The sequence below is a fragment of the Heteronotia binoei genome, chromosome 9 (genome assembly GCF_032191835.1).
Source record: "Heteronotia binoei isolate CCM8104 ecotype False Entrance Well chromosome 9, APGP_CSIRO_Hbin_v1, whole genome shotgun sequence".
NCBI classification, from domain to species: domain Eukaryota; kingdom Metazoa; phylum Chordata; class Lepidosauria; order Squamata; family Gekkonidae; genus Heteronotia; species Heteronotia binoei.
The window spans coordinates 110,020,199-110,027,001 of NC_083231.1; positions in this window are offsets into that span (position 1 = coordinate 110,020,199).

The window sequence follows — 6,803 nt, forward strand, 5'->3', positions numbered from 1 at the left end:
GGTAGAAAGAGCTGGAAAATCTATGTGATTCTTCTGAAACTACTTTTGAACTACTTTTGAACAACTCAGCAAGCCCTGTATGACTTCCTACCATTTGTGTGTCTAAAATGGTAAATGCAGTGTTGGGAGTAACACAGATAGGGTTGCCAGCTCTGTGTTTGGGAAATTCCTGGAGGTTTGGGGTAGGGCTGCCAAGGCCCTCAAACCGCTAGCAGGGAGCAGGCTGCTGGAGGGATCCCCGCCCCCAAAGAGCCCTGTTGCTGCGCGCCATCCTCAGCACAATGCTGTCACTCAGAAGTTATGTCATTGCGCCGGAGACACTCTAGGAATCGCGATAAAACTCTGTGGTATCATAGAGTTTTAATGCAAGTCCTAGAACGTCCCTGGCTTGAATCCCCGGCGTGATGACATCACTTCTGAATGACGGCACTGCCCTGCGCATGCAAAGCGCACATGAGAAAACAGTCCCCCGCTGCAGCTGCAGAGGGACTTAGCTATCCTGTTTGGGTGGTGGAGGTTGAGGAAGATGGGGTTTGAGGAGTGGTGGGACTTCAATGAGGTCTAACGCCATAGAGTCCATCTTCTCAAGTGGCCATTTTCTTCAGATTAATGGGTCTCTGTTGCCTGGAGATCAGTTGTCATAGTGGAAGAGCTCCAGCCACCACCTGGAGGTTGGGGTAAATAAGGAAACTTGCAGGGTGGAGTTTAGGCAAAGCAAGAAAAACACCGCGCACCAAATGTTGCAACATAAGTGCAAAACACTCTTTTACTCAACCACTTTATCACTGTAATTCTTAAGTGTCCTTCAAAGCAAATAAACAGTCCTTAGTAGAAACTCAAACTTTACATGTTGCCAGGTATGAAACTCTGCTGTCTTCTTGTCTTTCTGTTGAGAGGCGCAGATAGCCCAGCTGTTCCTCTTTGAAGAGTAATTCAGCAGCCACACGAGTCCTAGGTTCAAGTTCCTGTTTCCTTTGCACTTCCTCTGGCTGCTATTTTTACACTCTGGAACCTGTGCTTAGGCAACAGCTCACAGTCCTATCTTATCAGTATGCATGAATGGTTCATGTCTTATCAGTATGCACCTGGAGGTTGGCAGCCCTAAACACAGGTGATTGTTTTGGTTTTTCAGAAAGAGCTACACGTTCCTTGGACCAGCAGATTTAGCTGATTCTGTGTCTGCTGATTTGTTCTGCCACTGATTTCTTTTGTGAAGCACTCAAGTACCTTTACTCTCCATTGTTGGCTGTCAGACCCAATCTGCTGTTATTGTAAGAGGGCAATCAGCCCTGCAGATAACGCCATCTCCCCTGCTGTGGTTGGCTTCATGTCCAGTTCCAGGATGAGACCTGCAGTCATCACACCTCCATCTGGAGCAGAACCAGCTATTTATTTTAGGCATGGTCCATGCTAAGCGCTTTGTGCTGCCTAATCCTATGCATGCTTACTCAGAAGTAAGTCCCACAGAGATCAGTGGTGTTTATTTCCTAGTAAGCATGGAGCATTAATTCTTACTAATTTCAAGGAGAGAGTGATGTCTGTGCTTTAATCTCTCAGGATGAAATCAGTGGGATTTAACTCCGTTTAACTTTGGATTGTTTGTGGGTTTGCTGATTTTAAAAAAAATTCTCCGTATATGTAACACACATTTATATAGCCGTATTGTTGGGGTGACCTTTAATGAATTTGTTCCTTCTAAATTACACTTTTCACACAAGTAGACACCTCACATAAGCAATACGGTCTAAGTACTGGATTACAGTAATGCACATGTCTTTAATATTTTTAGCCAGTTTGGTGTAGTAGTTGTGTGAGGTCTCTAATTTGGGGGAACTGGATTTGATTCCCATATCCTCCACATGCAGTAGTTAGTGAACTTGGGTCAGTTACAGTTCTTGAAAGAGACAGCTTCAAGAGGGGATTGGATAAACATATGGAGCAGAGGTCCATCAGTGGCTATTAGCCCCAAGGTATAGATGGCTATTAGCCACAAGGTCTGGGGCAAGTGATTCTTGGTGCTGGGGGATGCAACAGTGGGAGGGCTTCTAGTGTCCTGACCCCACTGGAGGATCTCCTGATGGCACCTGGTTTTTTGGCCACTGTGTGACAGAGTGTTGGACTAGATGGACTACTGGCCTGATCCAGCACGGTTTCTCTTATGTTCTTATGACAATGGGTCTATCAAGAACCTATTGCCTAACCTTAGACAAATCTCATCAATGCCCAGCTTCACTTCCCATCACCTATTCACTCTAATTAAGCAACACTATTCACCAAACCTGGTAGCTTTCCCCATTCAGTGCTAACAAGGTTATCAAGTGCCATTTACACCTATAGTCCACCTCAAATAAACCCATCAAGCTTCTCCAAAACAATTGTTCACTTTCAAAAAATCCATCAAGTTATTGTTTTGGGGACTAATACATCACCTTGCCCCAGGGAGTATTTTGCCCTATAAATTATGGCATCACACTCCGTAGCAGCATGTGTGTTCTGGGACCCATACATACACCCCCAAATCCATTTGGGTTTTCTCTTCTCTCCATGAAATGCTGGTCATTTTACTGTTGCTTCCATGGGTTTTCTCTTCTCTCCATGAAATGCTGTTCATTTTGCTGTTGCTTCCATGGACCTCTTTCTTCGAGACTGGTGACTATCGCCTTCCCTGACATTGTTCTCTCCTCTCTCCTTCCTGATTTCCTTTTAGCCAGCAGGGCACCTGCCATCCAAAATCACATAAGAAGTAGAGAAAGGGTGGCGTGGGCTTCTCCAAGGGCTAATGAGGGCTGCTGGGGGTGTGGCAAAGCTCCTGGTGGCTTGCTGGCTGCCTGCTCTCCTAATCCAGGGATTGTTATGCAGCTGCACCTACTATTCAGTGAACAAGGTAGGTAGATGGGGAGGAAGAGGGGGAACCCTCAGAAAGGTTCAGGAGCTGCACTCCTGTGAGCTCCTGCTGAATTCAAGGCCTGGTGATGGACGCGGCCTACTTTGCATATTAGACCACACATTCCTGATGTAGCCAGTCCTTCTGGAGCTTATAGTAAGCTCTGTACTAAGAGCCCTGTAAGCTCTTTGAGGATTGGCTACATCAGGGGTCTGTGGCCTAATAGGCTGTAGTCAGGGCTATATTTGTAGCAGGAAGTTCTTTGCATATTAGGGATGCTGCCTTCCAACCATCTCTTTTATAACATTCAGACCTATATCCTCCCAAAGAAGAGAAGTGACATACTAGAACAGAAACATTCCAGTAGAACCACAAACATTTATTAGCCAATTCTTAATCTGGGTTCTGTCTCCATCTTTCCATTTCCTTGCAAATGTTATTTTCAGTACAATTAAGCATTCTTAAATATCTCTCTGTCTAAAAAACTACGTTAGCAATTTCTGCTGAAGAGAAGGAGGGAAATATGACACACCTCTTAGTGATCACACTAGAAGTAAAAATGTGGTTTTTGAGAAAGAAAAAGAATAAGTCCTGTTGACCAGATCCAGTATTAAGAGCATGAGGAAGGTGCCATTTTAAAGTCAGAAGGCCACCTTTATACCAAGTTGGAGAAAGATCCTTCTTTTATCCTTTCACTGTGACTTGCTGGCAGCATCTGCAGAAGGAACTGAAAGAGACAAACAAATGTTTAGACCATCATGGCTTGGGCTAGGCAAGGCAATCAGCTGCATGGGGATTTGGGTTTTCTCATGGTAAATCACGTTTCTTTCACGTTAGCCCTTGTCTGAGGACGATACCAAACACGACAATGTTGGAAGAAATCTTGCTGCATTAAAACAGAAACGATGAAACAGTGTTGGACTGTCGTCTCAGAAATTTTCTTTTGCGTCCCATTTTAAGTCGAGAGTAGCCTTGGGGAATAGGTTGTATCTTATCCCTAAATCACAGACACACTGTATGGATAAAATAGGAGTCAAGTTGCACCTTTAAGACCAACTTAGTTTTATTCAGAACGTAAGCTTCTGTGTGCTCTTTAAGCACACTTTATCAGATGAGGAATCCAGTATAGTGAGCAAAGCCGCACATAGCTGCTAGTCAGTGGATCAGAACGCAAACTGGTACATTCTGAGCCACTGACTACCAGCTATGTGTGGCTTTGCTCACTGTACCGGATTCCTCGTCTGATGAAGTGTGCTTAGAGCACACGAAAGCTGACGTTCTGAATAAAACTAAGTTGGTCTTCAAGGTGCAACTCGACTCCTATTTTGTTTTACTACTTCAGATTAACACGGCTGACTACCTGGATCTATTTACACTGTGTGGATGTGACTGCTTTTGATTTCCATGTCATTCGAGGCTGTAGCCATGAGGGGGGGAGGGTCTGTGAGGGCTCTGCTCCCCTGATTTCCAGGGGTGGGGGCTGACTTCCAGGGGCCCCTCTAGGGCACAGCCTGCTTTTTTCTTTTTGTCATGGCTGAACTGCAATAGGAAAGTATAGGAAATTTTCTTTGCTTCATCCCTTGTATATATTACACTGCTTTTATTGCATTGCTCATCAGTTTTACCATTCATCTCTGTTACCTTATTTATGGGTATTATACTGTTATATTGTATGCATTGTACTGTTTTTAGGACGTTGCTCTCTTATTACATAATCCAGTTTTACTCACCATCAAGTGTACGTTTTACATAATTTGTATTGTACCGTTTTAAATTGCGTAATCTGCGGGGTTGTACCGGAGTTTTTTACTGGTTACGATTTGCTTAATGATAGTCTTTGTACTTGTATCTCACCTTATTTCTATTTATTTATCTTGCATTTTTTATAGTCCCCCTTTTTCACTGAGACTCAAGGCAGACTGCAGAGTGGAAGTCAACACAATCGAAAGGACAGGACATGTAAGCAATGAAATAGGATTAGGATGTAGAAATTAAAACCAAGTCAAAATGGGTGGAAATTTTTACAACTTTATGAAGCAGTATATAGAGAATGTAAATAAGCTCTGATATCCTTTTAGTGTATGTGAAGAGGAAATTTTTGTTTGAATTAGGCTTCCCAACCCCCCCACTTTGGCGGGAGACTTCTGGGTTCGCAGCTTCATCCCCCGGTCTCCAGAAATCGGGAAGCGGGGGGGGGAGGGGGGGAGAACATACCTGTAGGCTTCATATTGTTGAGATCCTGAGCTGTTTGTAAAATGTGTGGCCCCTTTAAGGCTGGGCAGGAAGCAGGAAGGGCTTCGGAGAATGGCCCCTCCCTTTCTTTACTTTAGTTTTCACAGCAGGCAGAGTTCTCCGGAAGAAGACCAAGTAAGTATTTGTGTGTGTGAGAGAGGGGGGGGGACTCCCTGGTATGGAAGCCCTCCCCCCCTTTAGAAAGCGTGGGGGGGAGGGAAATGTCTACTAGGCACTCTATTATTCCCTATGGAGAACGATTCCCATAGGGAATAATAGGGAATTGATCCGTGGGTATTGGGTGCTCGGGGGGGGCTATTTTTTGAGGTAGAGGCACCAAATTTTTAGTATAGCCTCTCCCCAAAATACCCCCCAAGTTTCAAAACGATTGGACCAGGGGGTCCAATTCTATGAGCCCCAAAAGATGGTGCCCCTATCCTTAATTATTTCCTATGGAAGAAAGGCATTTAAAAAGGTGAGCTGTCCCTTTAAATGTGATGGCCAGAACTCCCTTGGAGTTCAATTATGCTTGTCACATCCTTGTTCTGGCTCCACCCCCAAAGTCTCCTGGCTCCGCCCCCAAAGTCCCCAGATTTTTCTTTAATTGGACTTGGCAACCCTAGTTTGAATGGAAGAAGTATTAAAACATGCCACTTTCTCCATATGCAGCCAAAAGTGGCAGATAGGGTTGCCAATCTCTAGTTGAGGGCAGCGGATCCCCCAGTTTGGAGGCCCTCCCCCCCCCCGCTTCAGGGTCATCAGAAAGTGGCGGGGGTGAGGAGCGAAATGTCTGCTGGGCACTCCGTTATACTCTATTGAGTCCGATTCCCATAGGGTATAATCAGGTATGGCACTGGGGCTTTTGCCACCCCAGGCAAAAACTTGCCTCCCACCCCTGACTTTCAGTCAGGGTGGGGGAGTGGCGCTTGGCAATGGGCGTGCTCGGAGTCTGGCTCTGAGCGCACCCGCTGCTGCAGCAGCCTGCCCACCCCGGTTCCACTCAGGCAGATCAGGGTCAGGGAGAGCTACAACGCTTGCGTACTGCGCTGCTTGCAAGGAGTGTGCTATTCAAGAGCAGGCCTTGGCCCCGCTCAGGCTTCCCGGGTCGTGGGAAGCTGAGCAATGTAGGGAGCATCACACGGCAGGGGAGAGAGGTGGCGCCTCCCTACTCCCACACACCTCCTCTGGGTATAATGGGAAATTGATTCGTGGGTATCTGGGGTCCAGGGGGACTGTTTGATGAAGTAGAGGCATCAGATTTTTGGCATAGCATCCAGTGCCTATCCTCAAACCCCACCCCCCAAGTTTCGAAAAGACTGGACCAGGGGGTCCAATTCTGTGAGCCCCAAAAGAAGGTGCCCCTGTCCTTCATTATTTCCAATGGAGGGAAGGCTTTTAAAAGGCATACGGTCGCTTTAAATGTGATGACCAGATCTCCCTTCAGAGTTCAATCGTGCTTGTCACGCCCTTTTTCCTGGCTCCACCCCCAAAGTCTCCTGGCTCCACCCCCAATGTCCCCAGGTATTTCTTGTGTCAGACCTGGCAACCCTGGTGGCAGAGTCCGGGCTAAGTTTCAGAAAAAAACAAAGAGATTGCAAAGAGATGGGCGTGAAGGAGAACAAAAGTTATGCAGACACCACACTTATCATAATCCGAGCAAGGCCTAAAACCCGCTTTATTTGCTTTG